Raw genomic sequence first — 21925 nt, forward strand, 5'->3', positions numbered from 1 at the left:
TACTCCCCTTCCATGTTCATCGTTAGCACTTACTGCCATAAAACACACTGTACGTTTTAACTACATACTGGTATATTGCGTGTCTCCCCACCCTCAGAATGTGAGCTCTTTGAAAGCAGGGCTTTGTCTTATTTGCTCATTGCCTTATGTCTTAACTCCTAGAAGAGTGCCTGCCAATGAGTAGACAGTCAAACATTTTTGGAAAAATTAATTGGTCTTATTATTTAACTCTCCTGACAACACTTGAGGTTTGTATTTTTACCTCTATTTTTTTTAAACGAGGAAGCTGACTGTGAAGCCCAAGCCACATGAAAGTGGCCAAGCAGGGATTAGAATCTCAGCTGTTTGGCTGCAAAGTATTCTGGTTGGATGCCCTCATGTGCACTTGCACGAATCAGGAATGGCAGAAAAGAAGGTGTTTCCTCTAATAGAATGGTTAGTATTTTACATGGAAATTCACTATTTCTACCTATTTTAAATGATGTCTGTTACAAAGAAACAGAAATCAGTATTATTTACCTTGGTGCTGATGGGGTTCTGCACTTAATTAGACATGTATGTGGTAAAATTTAGCTGACCCGAGGAGCATTCTCACCCTTGAAACATCAAAATACAGGAAATATTTACATTTGATACACTGAAAATATAGATGCTTACTTTTTCAGTTCAACACAGGCTAATAGGTGTAAATTGGTTTAAAATAGGATTCAGAAATGTGTTTTATCTCTTCAAATATTGTTAACATTGAAAATAAACATTTCCTTAAAAGGAACGAAATTTCCCTTGCTAGAAATAGTGTTATGAAATAAAAATTTTGGAAACTACATTCTATAGTTATGATAGTAGAATCCCTGCCAAACACTACCACAGCCATCAACACAACTACCATAGCAAATACATGATTATTATTATTTTTTTGAAAAACATGGTATATTTGCTCAAACACAAGACCATAGTAATAAGATAGATACCCAGTTGAAGATTGTTGATCTGAAAGCTTTATCTTTGGTCTATTTTAACACCCAATTGTGGTATACAGAATAATGCTCCCTCAAAGAGGTCCATGTCCAAATCCTTAGAACCTGTAAATACTTTAGGTTACACAGCAAAGGAAAATTAAAGTTGCAGAAGAAATTAAGAAACTAAACCTTGAAATGGGAAGATTATACTGGATTATTTGAGTAGCCCTGATGTAATCACAAGATCCTTATAAGTGGAGAGGGAGGCAGAAGAGAGTCAGTGTTGAACGATGCAATTGGCCGTTTTTAGCTTTGAAGATGGAACGGTAGCACAAGACAAGAAACGCAAGCAATTTCTAGAAGCTGAAAATGTAAGAAAACAGATTTTCACCTGGAGCTTCCAGAAAGAATGCAGCTCTGCTGCCACCTTGATTTCAGCTGGTGAGGCTATTTCAGACTTCTGACCTCCAGAAATGTAAGACAACAAATTTGTGTCATTTTAAGCAACTAAACTTATGTTTATGATATTTTGTTGCAGCAGCAATAGAGAATGAATACAGGGATATTTAAGGTATAACCTTAAATGATACTCAGAACCACTGTTTTGAATCTGTAAGTAGTATCTTAGAGGAGAAGCACTAATAATGTATATATCAAGAATGACGTCCATAACTATGGTTCAGGAAGATATCTAATCCCTAAGGGCAAACCCCTGCATCTGCTTTCTGATGTCCACACAACAGCCCATAGCCGCCAACAGGGAATAATGTCTTCTCTTCTGGGTTCAATATCAAATACAAGCACCTCTAACAGGAGCTCTTTGGCAAGAAAATCTGGAAAATGTTTACAGGTCTAATGCCCCTGTGGCAAGAGTCTATAAAGATGGGTGTGGTATTGAATATCAGCAAGCATCACTGGGACTATTTATGACTTTGGGCAAAATTATGTAATTATTTTCATCTGTAAAAAGGGCCAATAATAGTACCTACCTTATTTGTATAGATTAATGGAAATGGTCCTTGAAAATAATTTAAAGGAAGTGTGATACATGGAAAGATCTTAAAATAGTTTAGAAATTGTTTTAAGAAGAAAGTATTAAAATACTAATATATGCAAAACTTAGATGGTCATGTATTTAAATCCTGATTATAATATCACTTACTAGTTGCGTATATTTGCTAAGTTACTTAATTCTCTAACCATTCTTTTCCTCACTATAAAATGTAGACATGTTCATCTACGAGATAACACGTGGTGGACACAGTCATCAGCTTATTGAAGGCAATGTTATTATTAATAATTATTATCACAAATAATAAATTTAAATATCTTCTGATTCGATAAATTTGTCTGTCAATAAATGAGAGCTGAATACAAATATCAGAAATGTGAAGCAGGACTTGTGATTACATTGTAAGTCTAGCTTTATCTTGAGAAAGGATGTTAAAACAGATAATTCATGACAAGCCTTTTCTCCCTATTCCCACTCCAGTCAAAAACTATTGTATGTTAAACTCAACTGACTTGAAACCTGGGCTTTAGTATTTAGTGAATGATGAAAGCACATAATAAAACAAATCATCTTGGAATGCCTATATAATATTTAAAGGTATTAGAAAACGGTTTTTGTTATTTTTAATTGTCTATTACTTAAGTAAATAAAATGCATTGCAATTTTTTGAATTGAGCAAGGCAGAAAATTACAAAGAGAAGAAATTTTAAATCACCTAAAATCACACCACCCAGAAATGACGTTATATACATTTGATGACCACTGTTCTAGAGATCTCAGTATTTATATATACAGAGAAACACCAAAAACTGTTTCTTAGTGTCAGAGCATAAAAATTTCAGTAGCTTTTGTATTCTTCTTTCTGCTCTTCTTACACATTTTATAACTAGTACTATCTTAGAAAAATGTATAACTTATAATTATAGGGGTTACCACACTACAGCTTTGTTTGAAACTGTCATTTTATAATGTTCTGCTTAGATTGTCATTAGCACAATGTTAGAAAAGATAAGATTTTATTCTTTTACTTCTAAAACAAGAAAACAATCATTTTTCCTTTAACTTTGACTTTACCTTCTAATGACCATAAAACTACAGGTTTTCTAGCACAACATGTTTTGTGAATGTGTGTGTGTGTTATTTTCTGAAAGAGGTTTAATTAATTCTAATCTTTAATGAGAAACAAAAATTTGTAAGTCTATTCCCAGGATTCAAATTTCCAAATTTTATACCTACAAACTACCAATGGAAACTTTAGGTAACAACCTTCAGCCCCACATTAAGCTTACTGAGAGAGCAGACACAAGTGGAAAGGAGGGAAACTGCACTGAATTTTTGATGCTTTGTAGTAAACTGGGCTCAGTTCCCAGATGAGTGCCTCCCTTCCACAAAGAAGGCTTCCAACAGGTGTATGATTAAAATTCGTTTCACTACGAAGTTGCAAATTACTATGCCAAAGACTTCCAAGTCATTCATGAATTGTTCAAACCAAGAATGCAAATGAAAAATTCTATGGCATTCCTTTTCAGATATTTATATTTGCACTTCTGGCTTGAATTTCCAGAGTTTGCTTTGAATTATTTAAAGAAGGATATAACTTTGACTTTTCAGACTGCTTGATAAAAATAAATCCACTCATGGTAATGATAAAAATCATTCACCTGAGATTGTAAGACTGTTGGGCAAGTTCTGATACTTGGCTGGTCCAGTAAGGCAGTTACTAGTGGCTACATTTATGGATTTCTCTGAATTACCATGAGCATCTTCTTACTAGAGATCTCAAAAATGTGCATTTAAATTTTAGCACTGTAAACTTTCAGATAAATTTATTATGTCTAAGAATAGAATCTTCTAGCTCTGAGATGAATAATATCTGGCTGTTTTGAATTTTTATAAACCATTTTGACATAGTTGCTCTACATTTTACTTTGTAGAAATGAGAATTTCATGGCTGTAAAGAATTGCAGTACAAAGAAGATTAATTGCCAGGAGTAGAGCATCAATAGGAACATCAGGAGTAGAGGAGAGCTGGCTCAGCAGGTGCCCATGTGATTTTCTTGTGTGGCTTTGTAATGGGGAAGATGGTGGTAACTTCAACTGAGATATTGAGATGATGAAGTAGGGAAATGGGGGGAAATTCCAGAATATAGAAGGGGAGTCAATGGACAGATAATTTGCTAAAATTAGCTTTTTTTTTTTTTTTTTTTTTTTAATGTGCAAGGAAGGAGAGGATCAGGTAGAAAATGATCAAACATTTTGCCCAAGTCCTGCAGCTAGAAATAGTGAAGTTAAATATTAAAAGTCAGCCTTTTCTGGCTCAAAAGTCAGTCTCTTACCCAGCATATAGGTTAAAAGCATGCATGTAAATGAAATAACTACTGAATGACACATAACATAAGGAAAACAATGGGCTAAGGACAGAACTTGGAGAAAGATCAACATTTAATACTTCAAAGTAAAAGAAACTTTTGAAGATCATTTAGGATGGATGATACTAAAAAACAGAGAGAGCAATCTCCTGAAGTAAAAGAGAGTAATAATCTCACATTAAAATGAGGGGAAAAAAAAGTTAGGTGCACAATATAAGAAAATAAAGCATTTTATTCAACTTCAATAACAATACGGTATAGTATGGGGGAAAAAAAAGGGTGGACTGAAAATCAAAAGATTCAGTCCAGCCCACAATGAAGCACTAATTTCCCAAAAAAGCATTAGTAACTAACTTATCTTTAAATTAGAGCTATTTTATAGCCAATCCCAGATTAAGACCTTTTTTTTGCATTGTGCAATTAGTTTTTTTTTTAATGGAGGTACTGGGGATTGAACTCAGGACCTTGTGCATCCTAAGCTATACCCACCTCCAATTAGTTTGTTAATATTAAGATACCATTTGCACTTTAATGCTCACTTGTACCAAAGAAAGAGGAAAATTATAACAAAGAAAGATGAAAATTTAAAGAAATTCTAAAAAAGAAAAAGGAAAATAACTGAAATTTCCAGAGATAGACTCTTCTTTTTCTTTCCATTTTTACTTTTTTTTGTTTGTTTGTTTAGGCAATTTCTTTCCTCTGGCTATTATATTGCAATGTTTGATCATACGAGATTTGATTTTGTACTTAATAGATAGCTAATGCTTACTGGAAATACATATAGATAGGAGATGTTTATAAGAAAATTTCAATAGTATGAGTAAACTGCCATGTTAGCAAACACAGAGTAATTATATTACTCATTAATATTGAAAAATCATTGAGACTCCAAATGGTTATCTCTTGAAGTGTTGTATTTCAATATTTCCTATTGTGTGAGTTAAAATTTACAATAGCAAAAACATGTTGCATGTTGCATGTTGAATTAGTCTATTTCTTAAAATATTTAAGGCAAAACATTTTCCATTTCTTCATTTTGTAATAAAATGTGTAAGTTTTTCACTTTTGATCCTAAAACATAAAAATAATTGTCCAACCTCATATGGCTACACAATTGGAATATTTGTTTCCAGAGATTATTCTGGGGAAAAACTGAAAAATTCTATGTATCAGCCTCTTTATGAAGGTTAAAATGTTCAATACATATGAAACATATTGTGAAATCCTGAAATATTGAGACCTACATAAATTAGTTTACACAGCAATTTTCAAACTTATATGCCCATCAGATCTGTTTTCCATAATAACACCTTTCAACATGCAGTGGAATTATTGTCCCAAAGACTATAATTAGTAGAGTTTCGTTACAGTCCTCCTCTTAAAATTTACTTTTTCTCCCTATATGTGGGTTGTACTAATTTGGGGAAGCAAGGTAACTCATTTACTGAAATTCCTAGTTTTATTTCCTAGATTACACAGATTATTTTCATAGTCAAATTTGATCAGCCGTACAATTACAATTCTCTGTGAGCTACAATTACATCATGATTCAGTATATCATTTTCCAAATTATCACAAGCATATTTTGGTAAAAAAACACTTATTATTTTCCAGTTTTACAGGTAGAAACCTAAAGCTTCCCATTTCAGAGTAACAAGACAAACTATTAGAATATTTTGAATTAAAATCTATTTTTCTTCATTATCACTGCATAGTAGACAATGCTTCCCAGCTGTTACTCAAATGATTCTCTGGGAAATACAATCAATGTTTTATTCTGACTCTTTAACTATGTATGGGACTCTGTTACAATATGATACACATGCATGGGGCAGATGTGCATATTCCACAATATTGCCTCTCTTTCAACAAAGGAAGAATATGGATTTTATATGATGAAACATTTTTTACATTTAAGATTCCCTAGAGGTTTGAATATATTATACCTATGATGTTTGTTTTTCCCCAGGATAATTTAACCATGGACTTTTTTTTTCTCTTTTCTCTCTCCTCTCCCTCTCTTTTTTTCTAAGGAGCATATCTCCACACCAGTATCAGGACACATCAGGAAAGACTAGACTCATTTCTCATTATATTATTCTTAGTTGCTTGAAATATGGAATTCAAAATATAACTACCTAAATAAGTAAATAAATGTAAATAGAAATGATTTGTTTTAAAATTAAGTATTGGCAGCATTTTACATCATCACACATTTAAGTTAATTTTGTTACCTCATAAAGTATTACTTAAACATCATTAAGTCACATTGTTTAGGTACTCTAGCAAGCTGAAACATTCTTTTGGGAATATTTTGGGGAAAAAAATGGGTTGACAAATAGGACCATTAGTTCTTGAAAACAATATACATGATTTTTAATTAATTTTTATTTTCTTTAAAGTAATAGCATTGCTCAGGAACAATCAATTATAGCTATTCTGTTTTGTAGCCATGCAAAGTTGTGTATTGTTTTATGTTCAGAAAGCTAGTGTGTGTGTGTGTGTGTGTGTGTGTGTGTGTGTGTGTGTGTGTGTGACAGAGAACGTGAGCATGTGAACTATTGAAATTACTTAGAGGTGAACTATGAAGAAAGGTCTACCTTGCATCCTCCTGTATGGAATGGCTGCACAACTGTACAACATTAGTTTTATTTCTACATTGAATACATTGAAACTAGATGCAGAAAACTAGTGAGAAGTTTAGGAACTGGTCATCAATCTATAGAATTTGGCTTTATTCAGCTCTATATCCCTAATTCCTCAAATCCTAATCCTATGCTACCAGCCAAACCTTCCAAGAAAGGAATGTGTTGAATTGAGCTGGTGCAGTCTAAATTATGATAAAAAGGAACAAAATCATTGAGTATACTTACCAAGGAAATTGACTTCACATTTATCCTGAAAATAGTAATTCATAAACTCATCTATAAACATTACAAATTCTGTTCTTCCTCACTTTCATAAAGTTAAAACACTTATTTTCAGAAAAGAAAATCCATCTAGTCATAATGGTCATAAAATGTTAATATTTAGAAATATTTATAAATAGAGTGAAAGAACAAGGAGTATGATACTCTCAGGTGTACTGATTATGGTTTATGTAGCCCAAACAGAGAAGAAAAACAGAAAGGAAGATTAATGTAAAGTCAGATAATTTTTTACTAACCCAGGGAAGAGATGAGACTGAGTATTCTGGAAGAAATTGAAGAGAAAATTCAAAGGACATCTTGAGGTTCAGATCAAATGTATAAAACAAAAGTAGAAATCCTTTTTGATATTTATTAGTGAAACTATTAATAATAGTACTTCATTAAAAAAAAAAAGGGAAAAATTGAGATAAATACTAAATGGGATAAGATAATAGGATGACAATTTTTACCTAGGACCTTGCTGGGCAAACCAGGACCTATGTTCACTTTAGGTATAAATAAGCATTCTGATTTGATTGGAACTTTTCGTCGTGAAGTGACAGAATCCAACTCAAACTTGTTCATGCCCATCATACTACACATGCATATACATACCGAGGAAGAGCCAGCAACTCAAGGGATGCCTTCAGTTCTTCCTTCTCTCTCATCATTTCTGTTTTCACTTCCTATTTTTCTTAATGTTATTTCAGCGAAGCTATCCATGCATGACAGTAAAAAAGAAGTCATCAATATTTCTAGGTTTTTTTTTATTCTTATAGTTAATCATTTCAAATAAAAGAGAATGCATACTTTTTAATGGCACTAGAAGAGTTTTGAGAGATGACTTGATGTACTCCACTTTGGTGGGGGTCAACCATCTCTGAAACAATCAGTGTGACCAGGTAGATAGGATTTACTGATTGGCTAATCTTTGTCAAGTGGCCAACCTAGTCACTGGGAAACCAGATCCATGAGATTGGCAGCTCAAATAGATGAAAAAAATGAAGTTCTCAAATGAAAGGATGTTGGGGAGACAAAAAGTACCAGATAGTCCCTGTAGTGTATTGGTGGAGGTGTCTAGAAACTGGCCTCCATAGAGTGACAAATATATATTGTGACAGTGGAGGGATGATTGTTTAGAAAAGATGGAAAAAAATTAAGGATAACCTTGAAATTCAAGGAAAGAGTTTTAGATTAATAAAAGGAAATACTAGCAATAAAAAAGAGAGAGAAACAAAACCACTTTCTAGACTAGTGTTCTGCAAAAATTTTTCATGAGTTTTATCCTTTCTGTGCCAAACAGCAGCAGTTAAGCTATGTTTTGCATGACTTTTGCATATTGTTCTAGGTTTGCCTGTGAATTAAGGCAAAAGGGTTGTAGGATAAACTCAAGTTAGTCTGAGTTCCTTGATCCTCTCCTTCATATTAATTATAGAATATTTCCTTATGTATACACATTGTGGCATTTTTAGGATTTAGTAAGATCATACAATGAAAAATTAGGGAAGCAATCATACACTTTACTCAGTATAAATGGAAAGTGGAAAACACTGAGATATGCAATAGCTTGCCTATTACACAGTATAGCTTAACATTACCTTTTGTGTCTTATTACTTGCACATTTTGAAGAAGAAATAATTTATTACATCAACTTTTATTTCAATAATTTATATAGTCTGCTCATTACTGTTGAACACATGCAGAAACATCCTTGACAATAAAATTAGAAAGATAGCAGTGCATTCGGTGAGAAAGGATGTAGGGTAACCTATGACATGTATACATGTTTGTGGTAAAGAGGACAAGGTCACAGCAGTGAAAATCAAATAAAACCACAAATAGAATTCTCTTTAAAAAAAGAAAAAACATAGCTTTTGTAGATAGTATTCATTATCTACAGCATTTAATGATAGGGGACAGATAACGTCTGGAGAAGATAAGCAATAGAATGCTCTGATAAAGAATGGAGCATACACAAAATAAAAAGCTTAAAATATACAAGCATTGCTTAAAAGGTTAGATAAAATGGATCAGGAATGTGAGTCACAGATTTAGGTGTGGTTCACCAACTCACTGCTTGACTTGAGTCAAACAATTTCACATATTAATTTAACTCTTTGGGAAAATAAATCAGGAAGATGCAATAACAGGGATAGGGGTACTTAAGGGCCCACAAATTGAAATTATTTTGTGATGGAATCTAGGCTAACAGGAAAAAAAAAAAAATCTGACATTAGGAAAGCAGATAATCATAAATGGAACTAAAACATGACCCATTAGAGGAAAAGAGATACTTAATATCAACAGTTAGTAAGGAAGAATCAGTTCTGGGGATCTCAAAATATGTGACATGAATTTTAATATACTACATTAATTGTCTTCAGGTATAAAAATAGTATGATTGCTGGCCATTCAGAATACACACTGTGTAAAAGGAACCCAGCTCTATAAGATTAGGGATTTTTTCCATTCAGTCATTAGAATAATATATAAAAAATATACCAAAAATTCTAAGGTAATTGCTCCTAGAAAACTATTTAGGATAATGTTAACTTATGTTTTGGAAGCTTGAGATCAATTAATATTCATAAAGTAGATATGAGTAACTCTGGACTTTACATATGTATTATTTATGATTTACTTCTACCTCTACTCTACCAATTCTCTCCCAATAACTTCCTGGCACCAAGGATAAATAGCTGTACATTATTTTTTTATCATGATATGATCACCTTCAGAGTATGCACAAACAAGTGAATTGTTATTCCTGGAAAGAATTCATGCTAAATAGATGGCAAACTAAGAAAACTGGGGAGAGAAAAGATTATTGACTCCAGAAAAAAATAAGAATGCATTGCATTCTAGGAAAAATATTAAAATAAGAAGGAAATTTAAATTTGGGGGATCCAAATTCAGCAGTGAGCTGTATTTATTCCTTCAACAAAACTTTGTTGAATATTACATTCCAGGTATTGCTTAGTGCTTAGAAATAGAGCAGAGAAAAAGACAACCCCATGTTCTCATGGAACTTACATTATAAGAAGAAAGGGAGAAAATAAAAAAGTATACAAATTAATATAAAATGCAATATCAGGTAGTGGTAAGTGTTAGGAAAAAAATTAACACAGGGTAAGTAGATAAAGAATGACAGCATGGACACAGAGTGGGAAGGACTCTGTGAATAACTACAAGCCTTTAAAAAAGAGCAAGCAGGTGAGATAAAGGAAAGTGAGATGATGCAATAATGTTCAAATTTCATCTTCCCTAATAGACATTTTGTTACATAAATAAAATTATTTTAAAACATAAATCTAGTATCCAAGACATATTTTATTGTTCTTTTCCAGTTTATTTAAAAACCCAATCATTTGACACATTGTAAAATGATTATAAATCAATAAAAAATGTTAAAAAAAAAAAAAAAAAACAAAACCCAATCAGGTAGTATCAGTCCAACCATGTTCAGCTAGTCATACTCTTTTCAGATAAACCCTGGAAAACCACTTTGGCAGCTTGTAACAATGAATAGGCTCCATCCCTTCTCAGGATGACAGGCATGAAATGCAAATAAGTTATGTGGGTACCAAAATTAACCCCTATGTTCACTGCTTTCAACACTGCCAAATTCACTAGAAAAGTAAAAGTATACAAAAAAAGTAAAATTTTAAGTTGAGTAAGGACGAAAGTAAAACAAAAATAACTATGTATTAATGAAAACTCAGTTTATTAAAAAATGTACTGAAGCTCATGGACATATTTTCAAGGGTCTGACTTGCAACTGATTAATGGAATTTTTCTTAATGGCTCAGTGATACTGAGAGCCAGTATGAGAACTTTAATCTAAAATTAATTTGTTAGCAGTAAGCAGAACAAGGAAAGGAAGTATCCTAAGCAAATATTAAGATTTCATTAACCAAGTGACTAAAAAACGTTATATTGTTTCCTTTGATAGTAAAGGCCAGGTGCCAGCTGCTAAAAGTGAAAAGAGAGAAGCTAGCTTTTTGATTAAGCCATAAGACAAGGATTATTTGGACTTTAAACCATAGGGTGTATCTTGTTCTATCAAGAAAACAGGATTTTTCTCTGGGTTAGTTAATTGGGGAGTTTAAATTCAAGGCATAGAAAGTTTCCATTATTAAAATAACCTAGAAACAAGTTATTAAACTAATAAAAATTTATCTTATACTCCATAGTTTGTTGTGATTATAAAGTTGATGTATTAAGAAATTAAATATCAAGGAGTTCATATCTTCTGAAGACTGGTTAAACATTTTAACTCTGTCTCAGTCCCTGTGGTACTAAGTACGATAAGACACAGTGACTCCTTCAAGGAGCCTGCGGTCTGGTGGGCTACCTAGTCAAGGGCGTAAATGACTATAACACAGTCCTGTGGGTCCGTAAAAGTGTGTGAACAAGATGCTATGGGAACGAGATAAATAGGGTACTATGGTATTACTGCACCTCACATTCCTCAGTAAATCCCATTTGGTCATAGTGTATAATTGTTTCTTGAATACCATGGTTTGTTTTTTTGAAAGAAAAAGGTGTTTGCAATTTTTTTTTAAAGAATCAAAAATAAATAATGCTCATACACATGAGAAAATCTACTGATATTATGTCCTCCAACGCACACTCACATGGCACCTTCATCTTCTTTACTTGGAAAATAAACTGTTACTGGTCCCTAAGTGGTGTGCATAGCCTCTGTGATTCTAACAACTAACCAGGAGCCAAGTCTATATAATGAAGTGGGAATACCGAATACCGAGGCTGATGACCTTGAGCGCCACGAAGAACCGGTCCTGCCGGGCCAGGTCCTGCCAGGGGGCCTTGGAAAGGTGGTACTTGAAGAAGAATTAGCCAGAGCCCAGGACGTGTTAGTTAGGGCCCTGCAACGGCCAGCTGAAGTGTGAGAGGCCGAGCTCGCCATTGCGGACAGCACTGCAGGACGGGCGGAAGGAGATCCGGTGCCGCAGGAGCCGCTGCACCACGTGCCGCAGGAGCCGCTGCACCACGTGCCGCGTCAGCACCTCCGCGGCACGGGACTTAAGGTGGGAGGCAGCGCCTGAGGCCCAGAGCTGCGCAGCAGCAGTCGGAGCGCGGCCCATTGGGTCTTTCGCTGGGTCTGCATGGCTGGCCTCGCTTGCGACCACAGCTTCTCGGCCTCCGTAGGGCGGTCACACCTACACACCTCATGACATGGTGACAAGACTTGTATATCGTTACAGTTAATGCTCATCATAACCATTTAAGGTAGGTAAAATAATACTCTGGTATATAAGAAATGATTCACAGCAAGATGGAAAAGTGCTGGTCGGGAGCCTTGTCCAGCCTTACGTGTGCAGTACGAGCCAGCTCTGCCTGGTCTTCTGAGACCCCCGGTTCTCGTGCTTTTGGGCCCAGCCACACAGGTAGGCCAGAGCCAGGGGGGGCCCCGAGCGCCTGGCCTGTGGGCTCTGGGCCGGCGACACCCGCTTCCTTTATTTCCTGCGTTCTTTCCTCAGCATCCTTCTTGACTCTCTCGTCCCTGGGGGACACCGCCTCAGCGCCGCTGCTCCCTGGAGGATGAGGGGGTGCAGGTCACCTCCGCAGGCCTGGGCCTGTGCTTCCTCAGTGCCCGGCGTGGCCTCGGGCGCCAGCACCATCTCTTCAGCTGACGTCTTCAATTTTTTGTTCTGTTTCTCAGTCACTTGAATAACTTCTGTTTTTCCTGCCACTGCCTCATTTACTCGCTAGGCTCTCCCCTCCAAGGCAAGCTCCCTGGCTCGGGGCTGTTTCTCCTGGGGCCGCGTGGACACGCAGGAGGAACCCACCGGGAGGGAGGGAAGGCTGGGCGGAGGACGAGAGGCCCGACTCGGCCCGCGGCGCGCGCTCTCCTCAGGCCGCTGACTACTGCACAGCCAGGCCCTCCGCGCGCCCCGGCCGCCCCGCAGGCCACGCACCCGTGCGCCGCGGCCTCCGGCTCGCCACCCACCTCCCTCGCCTGCCTGCACATCTGTGATTGAGTTATATTAAAAGCTATTTCAAAGAATAATTTTTTTCATGAGTCCAAAACTCTGAAATGCATATGTGATGTTGAATATTTTAAACCTCATGTAATTACTATTGGTGACTGAAAGGCGCAATTGCTGGTCAGGGTGTGCAGTTCACTGATATCAATTACATGAAAGACATGAAAGATCCCTTCTGATGAAGTTAAATTCAAAAGCCTTCTTGAACTGCTGAAGATTTGCACATCCATGGTCAAAAATACTTCAAAATTCTGGTAATGGTTAAAGATACAGTGATTAAACGTCCTTATTTGAAAATATACTTGGTTTTTCTTATGCTTTTCCTTTTCTTTGGCTATGGATTCTGCTATTTTTATGAAAAAACACAGTAATGGAGAATCATATGAACTCTGTGATAGAGGAACAGCACAAAAAGTGTGAACTATTGAGTCCTGTGGGTTTTACACCAATTACTGAAAAGTAACTAGTAAAAAAATCTAGTTTTGAGCCAACTACTATGTTATTTAATTTGTTAGAGGAGGAGGTTGGATTGAAAGGATAAGACTTCCGTTTCACTTACTCCGATCATGTATTCAGAACCTGAGATCACTCCACTTAACAGCTGCCAGGTGGAAAGTTATTGTCAAAATTACAATTAGTCTGTCCTGAATGTATTAGAAGAGAAGACAGAAAACATAATCATATTGATAAGCATGTTGATAAGCAAAAGGTGAACATATTGTTAGAATAATTACAATCACTTTTCTGCTGATCCCTTGTTTTGGAAAGTTCTGTCCTCATTTTCTGCACTATATTTTCTTCATGAACTTTCTCTTTCCATCTAGTCTTAGTGTCCACAGATCTCTATAGATGCTTTAGAAGTTATTTACAGAGGCTAATAATTTACCAGGTCAGTTGGTTCTTCATCTTGAGACATACCCCCCTTATTTTCTCACTGCTTCATGTCCCCTAAGGAACAGAAATTTCTTAACGGTAGAATATATTATTTTTCTGAAAGTTATTGTCTCTGAACTAACCTCAATTCTTCGTTTTCCCATCTCAGTTTCCTGTCTCAAAAGGAAACTTCTTAAACCTGCTTTAGGGTCTCAGTTTCCCCTCTTGGGTTGAAAACAACCAGAAGCTGCAGGCTTGGCCCTTTTCCTGCTTCTGAACAGTTTGGTAGAATATATACCGTCAGAGCTCTCAGGGCAGCTTGGCGGATAGTCAAAGGCACTTAACAATCTCCTGGCTACTAAAGGACAAGTGATGTATCAAAAATTCTGAGATTTATGTGGTGGCATGCTTTCTAGTTCCAAAAAATAATTAAGAAGTTTATCATGCTCCGGTGGACTATTTACTACCATTTGTCATAAAAACATCAGTTAAGGTTTGTGTGGGCCATTCTTGCCCGTGACTGGATGTGATTCCCACAAAACCCTGATAATAGCTACTATAGAAATCATTATTCTCATTGTATAAGCTGATAAAAGAAGTTCAGGGAATTTGCTCAAGTTTCTCATATTAAAATAGAAGTCATATATTTTTGTTAAGATTGTTATGAGAATATACATGATTTAATGTACATAAATGCACTGAGTTGAAAGCAGAGTTTTGAAACTTCGCAGGTGTCTAATAACTGCCAAAAACAGTATAATAAAAAGTAATATAATGTTAATAATTTTAAGGACTAGAATTCCCATTTTCTGATTCATGATCAAAAGTAGCTTTTAATACTCTCGTTTAGTTGTTTCCCATAATTTAGTGCAATGTTTGGCACATTATAGAGACTCAAATGTTTTCCAAAGAATAGGTGCTTCTGAAGCTTTATGTACAGAAGGGAATAACAGGTATTCCAGATAGCCAAATGTTACAGTGTTTACATTTTTCCTTTAAAAAATAAGTCATTTCAAAACTGCAGAGATAGTTATAAGGACAAGGAAAATTATACCAGATAATACTAGATAGTACTATAATTACATAATGTTGGAGTTAAGCTATGCATGCAGTTTATTTCCTCTTTAATAAGAGGTATAATTTTTGAAACTGTAATCAAAAGTTGTGTTGTTCAAAACTGTTTGTTCCATCTTTATGGTATGAACTTACCATTATATGACTATTCTGACAAGTAAAGGAGAGTATTCTCAGTATACAAAATAAGTGTGCCGTATGTCTTTATATTGAGATTAGTTGATATTAATCTTATGATATTTTAAATTTTAATTAGGAATCACACATTTTAGCATACATTAAGCTATGCTAAGCACTTTTATTATAAAATATTTAATAAACAGGGTTAACATCTTCAAATTCTAAGCCTGAAAAAATACATTATTTATGTTTTTTTTTTCTTTTGGTTATAGATAGATGGCACAAGAGTTCATTTAGATCTGGCCAGAATTTACTGTGACCCTAACTTTACTAATCTGGCCAGAATTTACTGTGACCCTAACTTTACTAATCTGGCACTTTACAAATTATTGGGTAAATGAGTGTGAGCTTTTTCACCAGAAAGTGAATTTTGATGGTTTTAAATGTAAGTAATTATTTTACATTTCAGCAAGGAAAGAAAATGACAATGTAAATTACTAGTATTATTCAGACCTAATGAAATATCTTTTCCCTTCCCATTTACTAAGTATTTATTTTAGTAATTCTAATGATTTTCTGTTAGAAGTTCAGACGTAATTTCTATTCATACAAAGGGAGGGAGAAGGAGAAATTTCATTCTCTGTCTCTATTTACTCCTCTACCCCTTTTCCATTCATAGAATTAAGACATGAAAAATGTATCTTTTTCCCTCTGGAGCTTACTAATTTTAAATATAGTATGAGCTCTTAATTGCCAATGGCATACATTTTTGAAGTAATAGCAAAAATTATATTAAAAGAACAATGTTCATTAGGACATATGAGGATTGAAATCAGTAATTTTAGCTTCACGTGAGCTATGCAGCCCCTACTAAAATAAAACTTCTAATTCGAAGAAGTTCACAAGTTCTGAACTTGTGTTCGGTACCAGGCACTGGGTTAGGTAACAGTAGTGGTCTGATCTGGGAGTGATTTTTGTCTTTCTCAGGGACTTTTAGCAATGTTTGAAGGCATTTTTGATTGTCTCAAGTCGGGAGTGTTACTGGCATCAAGTGAGTTAAAAGCCAGGGATGCTCTTAAACATTTTATAACAGCACAGGACAGCCTCCCAGAACAAAGAATCTCACCTAAAGTGTCAATAGTGCCAGTGTTGAAAAATTATGGGCCCCAGGGATGTTAAGATAAAGTAAACACATAGTTGTGTATTTAAAGCATTGTATCTACTTTGTGTTAAACTTTGCACAATATTAACTTATTGTCATATTTATCTAAGAAAAAGTTTCACTTGAAAATATATGGCTTCTTTAAAACGCATCAGTAGCCTCTGCTTGTTGGCAATGGGCAATGCGTTACATCCCTTTACCCATGATCTTGCTGGTACGAGATATATTTCAGTTGAATTCAAGTCTTATACAAGACTTTGCCAACATAAAGACCTTTCTTAGCAAGTGGGCTCAGTAACAATCTTCATCTTATTCTCTAAGCTCCAAAAAAACTAATTTTCTGTCCTAGAAGTGCTTCCACTAGCACATTATACAGAATGTATATTCTAGCAGAAATACTGGCAAACTCTCTCCTCATCTTTGATTACAGGGATTATCTGGATCCTAAACTTGGGATGCATTTCTAAAGGGTATAAGCTATTCGTTTCACTGGATGCTTTTATCTAGTACATACAAGGTGGAGGGCCTGAAAAAATTTTTCTAGCCATGTACAGATATTGAATATCTCATCTAGCAATGAAAAAATATTTAAATATTCATAATGCTGGTTAATGAACTCTTTGACATTTAACAGAAATAAAGATAGTTGAAGACATTGGAGTAGCTTCATATAGAAAGTGGACACTTGATTAGAATCTTTCAAATACTACTTTATCACTCTAGGGTGAGTGTGTATTCCTGATCAGAGTTAAATATTGTGCACGTATTGAGGTATTTTAAAATAAATAAGAGGCAACCTTATATTCACTTATATCTCACATTCATTTTGCTAACACAAACATTGATTAAACACATGCCCAAGATTACATAGATAGTAAATTACTGATCAAAATTTGACAAAGGCTTGTTTAACTACAAAGTTCTTACTCTTATCTTCAAATGCAATAATGTTACATGTGCAAATAAACTAGTTTTAAACAATAGGAAGACATACTCTCCTTTTAAGTAATTGTTTTATCTTTTCATTTTTAAGCATATACCATATACATAAACACACAAATGATGTGTTCAGCTTGATTAACTTGTGTTTATGATTTTGATTAATGTATATCTCTGTGTAACCATGGAAATGTAATTTTTAAATAATAGAAACTATTTAATCACTCTTTCCTTTTGAAAAAATAGAATTCATGAGAATTATGTTGCAAGGACAAATGCCTGGCTCATGTAGTGGAAGGTTGTGGGTTGTATTGCACAGTGAAGATGTGGTCCATATCCTTGTTCCTTTGAGGGCTAAAACCTGAATTAATTTCTAGTGAAATGTGATCCTATAATAACTAACATTGATAAAAATGAACAGTTAAATACAGAAGTCCTTTCATGAGTAATGTATGCTTACTTGACAGAAGTTTTCTTTGAATGAGGATAAAATTTGGATTATAGAATCTTATTTAAAGAAACTTAATTTGATTAGTTTTTAGTAACACTAGATGAAGAAGAGATTATCTCCACCCTCATGTTCATGGCTTCAAAGGTCCCTTCTGGGTTTACGTGCTTTGAGCTGAATTCTGATTTTACCTGATTTTGGCTTCCAAGAGGAGATCCTAAGTAAAACAACAACAACAACAACAACAACAACAACAATAATAATAATAGTTGCTAGTATATATTGAGCACCTTCTAACTGCACTGAGGACAACTGGACCCTTAAGCAGATTACTGTTTTCTTCTTTTCATTTCATAAGGCTGAAAGATAGTAAGGCGATAGTTTTGCTTCTTTACATATCAAGAAACTGAAAGGTGTGAGTTAGAGCCTTGCCCTGCAAATATCAGAAATGTATTTGAGACAGAGAATTAGTTTATAAGCAGAAAGGAGGACAAAAATCCATCTAGAGCTCAGAAAAAAACCTGGAAAGCTAACACAATCTTCCCGTCATCTCTTTGCCTGTGACTGATGGAATTCATCTGTTGTGCTGACCTATGGTGAGGAAATAGGTTCCAACCAGAAGTTCTTTATTTACTGTAAGTCTGTGGCTTTGAAACCTAAATATAGAGGACAGTTCAGGGATTCACCTGTGGTTCAAGCAGTCGCAATTAGGGTACCAGGTTTAGAGATTACACACATGGCTATATGTTCCATCCCTGTGTGGACAAGGTACTACCCACCTGGTAGTAGGAGTGACCATAAAGATAATCTGAAAGGTTACCATTACATTGTCAGGAAAGCTTAATTTGCCATGAGTCCTGTATAAAAGATGCCCCCAGATCTGTCTGGAACCCTTACCCTTCCTACTATACATTACAGACTCACAATAGAAAAAGTAGTATGTATCAATTGATTTCTTTCTTTATTTTTTTTACTAATTTGTTGAGTTCTTTTACAGCTAAATTCTCAAGTATAAGAATTCTTTGTGTTTTGTGTACATACTATTGTATTTAAAATACTGAATATAATACAGAAATCCCTTGCTTTGGCCTTACTAGAGAAATATGTAAAGCCATACACAAACAAATCTGACTTTTAACCAAGATGTTTTATTAAACATTGGATAATTCCTCAAAATAAAACCTAATATCTCACTTCATTATTTCCTTCTAGAAGTCTCATGAAAGGTTAATGAATTGCAAATCCAAATTGTAATATATATTTGTCTTATCCCTACAGTGGCCTGGTAATGTGATAATAATGCTTTTAAACATAAGGGAACTGAAATTATCTAAATAATGTCTAGCAACCCCTCCCACGCTCAATTTTTTTCCTTTGCATTTCTGTTTATTTTGTATTGTGCTAAAAAAAAACACCTAACATGTGATGTACCTGCTTAACAAAATTTTAAGTGGACAGTACAGTATTGCTAGTTATATGCACATTGTTGTACAGTAGATCTCTACAACTTATTCATTTTGCATGACTGAAATTTTATACTCATTGAATAGCAACTCCTGATTTCTGAGTCCCTTCAGCCACTGACAACCACCATTCCACTTCCTGTTTCTACGAGTTTGACCACTTTAGATGCCTTGTGTAAGTGGAATCATTGCAGTATTTGTCTGTCTGTGACTGACTTATTTCACTTAACAGATAGTCTTCATGGCTCACCCATGTTGCAGCATATGGCAAGATTTCCTTCTTTTTTTAAGGCTGAATTATATTCCATTGTATGTATGTACCATATTTGTTTTATCCATTCAGCCATCCAGAGACATTTAGCTTGTTTCCACTTCTTGGCTGTTGTGAAAAATGCTGCAATGAATATGAGAGTGCAAATACCTTTTTTGAGTTCCTATTTTGAACTCTTTTGGATAAACACATAGAAGTGGGATTGCTGGATCAAATGATACTTCTATTTTTAGTTTTTTCAGGAACATACATACTAACAGTGCCTGTATCTTTTTCCCTTCCCACCAACGTTCTACAGAATGTTGAGGTTCCAATTTCTGCACATCCTTGCCAGCAATTGTTATTTTATATTTTATATATATATATATATATATGTATATATTTTTTTTTCTGTGTATAGGAGAGCTCTTCAAATTTTCACCCAAGTTCTTTCAATCTTAGGTTAGACATATCTTACAAGCTCTGTTCTTACACTGTTTCATCCCTACCTTTCTATGTGCTCTTGTGGCTCAGGTAAAACTGGTGGAACCTAACACCTTATTCATTTAATATGTTTTTCTTTATTACTCTTAGTCCAGTTTAATAAAACATTTTTAAAATAAAAGATGAAAAAATTATAACAGCAAAGCAGCCAAGACTACTTCATATCAATATTAATTTATTAGATTTAATAGTGCTTATATTTCAATTATCTACTGTTTATGCCAATGTCTGAAAATTGACAATATGCCATTAAAAGTTATAAAACTATGTTCTGCATCCTTAGTGAAAGAAGAGAAATATTTAATACATTTCACACATTTTAAAAAAATGTTTAAAATAATACAATTATTTAGACTTAAATAAATTGGAAATGAGTAGCATGATTGATGCTTTCAAGAATGATAGCTAATTGACTGCTGCTCTCCCTTGGTAACCAAGTATAGGATGGAGAATTTGTTTTCTTTTTGAAAGACAGTTTTCCTCAAAGCAAGTAAGATGTCTGAATTTAAATAAAGATATCTTAGAGAGAAGTATGCTTTTTCGGGAGATTTAGATAACCCATAGCCACAATCAAGAGAGAGAATAATAATGAACTGCATAAGTGTATGGTAATCCAAGTAATATAAACTCTTAAAATATCAGTGAGTTATTATTTAACCATGCATATTTATCTATAGTTATGCATTGTTCTGATGTCAACAGTGAGCTAAATGTCATTACAGTATTCCCCAAACTGGTGTGTTGGGAAATAATAAAACAAAATCCAAACAAAACAAATCAACACATCTTACACACACACACACACACAATCATACTGCTATGTTATAATAAAATAGCGTTTTATGTTCCAACATGTAAAGGAAATACTGATACAGAGAATTGAAGAAGTAACTTTACAGAGGGACTTCTCAGGTGCTGTAATTTAACGTGCTACTATGACAGTATGCACTGAGAATCTCCAAGAAGTAGGCACTCTGTATATCTTCACAAGCATGCATATTCAGGAAAAACTTTTTCAGGTCACTTCTGTGAACCTCTCTCAGAACAGAACTGCTAATTTAAATCAATGCATTAGTTATATGTGGCTTTAGGAGTCAACATACATTTAAGATGTATGAATGAATATTCTATAGAGTAACATCCAGTAATAGTGAGGGTAAATTGAGTCCATACAGCTATATGATAATTCACATTGCTTTTTAGCCAATAAGAATCTTGAAAGAGATTGGACTGTGGTACACACACTATTTTATCTTATTTTTTCTCACTTAAAATACTGGAGAGTCTTTACAGGTTGTTAATACACTGGTTCCATTAAAGAACTTCAGTTTTCAGTTTGCTATTATTATTTTAGTAGCCTGCCTGAAAATTCATAGGGAGTATTATAATATATTGTTAAGGATGTAACCTTGAGTTTATGATGGCTCAATCCTTACCAAAAGCTGTACTGAAAAAAAATACTTTTTAGGGAGTACAACTTGAAGAAAATGCAAATGTCCTTTTTGAGATTTGTGAAAGATGACCCTTGGATACAACCCAGATGATCAGAGAGTGCTGCTTAGGTCACATGCAGTTCAAATTTGCTGAACTCTGCCTTAGCATAATGTTACAAAAAATGACCCTTTGATGTTCTCTGTTGTATTTTCTGCGGAGCTATCATTAAAAAACAATTTATAGCGTAGCACACTATTTCATGAAGATTCTTGCAAGCAAAATGTGTTTTTGCCGATTCACTACTTGTTTTTAACTTATGCGTGTAGAACAATTTAACCACTAATATGTCCTACTTTGTGATGGTTAGTTGCAAATCCCAAAGACTTGCTATCTTCCT

General features: G+C 34.6%; 1 non-coding gene across 1 annotated transcript; it reads right to left on the bottom strand.

Moving 5' to 3' along the window:
- Nucleotides 1-11883: 11883 nt before the first annotated feature.
- Nucleotides 11884-12489, bottom strand: LOC102524095. Its single transcript, XR_004320962.1, has one exon. It is a non-coding gene; the product is annotated as an uncharacterized protein C15orf61 (transcript).
- Nucleotides 12490-21925: the final 9436 nt, after the last annotated feature.

The sequence above is a fragment of the Camelus ferus genome, chromosome 1, assembly GCF_009834535.1.
Source record: "Camelus ferus isolate YT-003-E chromosome 1, BCGSAC_Cfer_1.0, whole genome shotgun sequence".
NCBI classification, from domain to species: Eukaryota; Metazoa; Chordata; class Mammalia; order Artiodactyla; family Camelidae; genus Camelus; species Camelus ferus.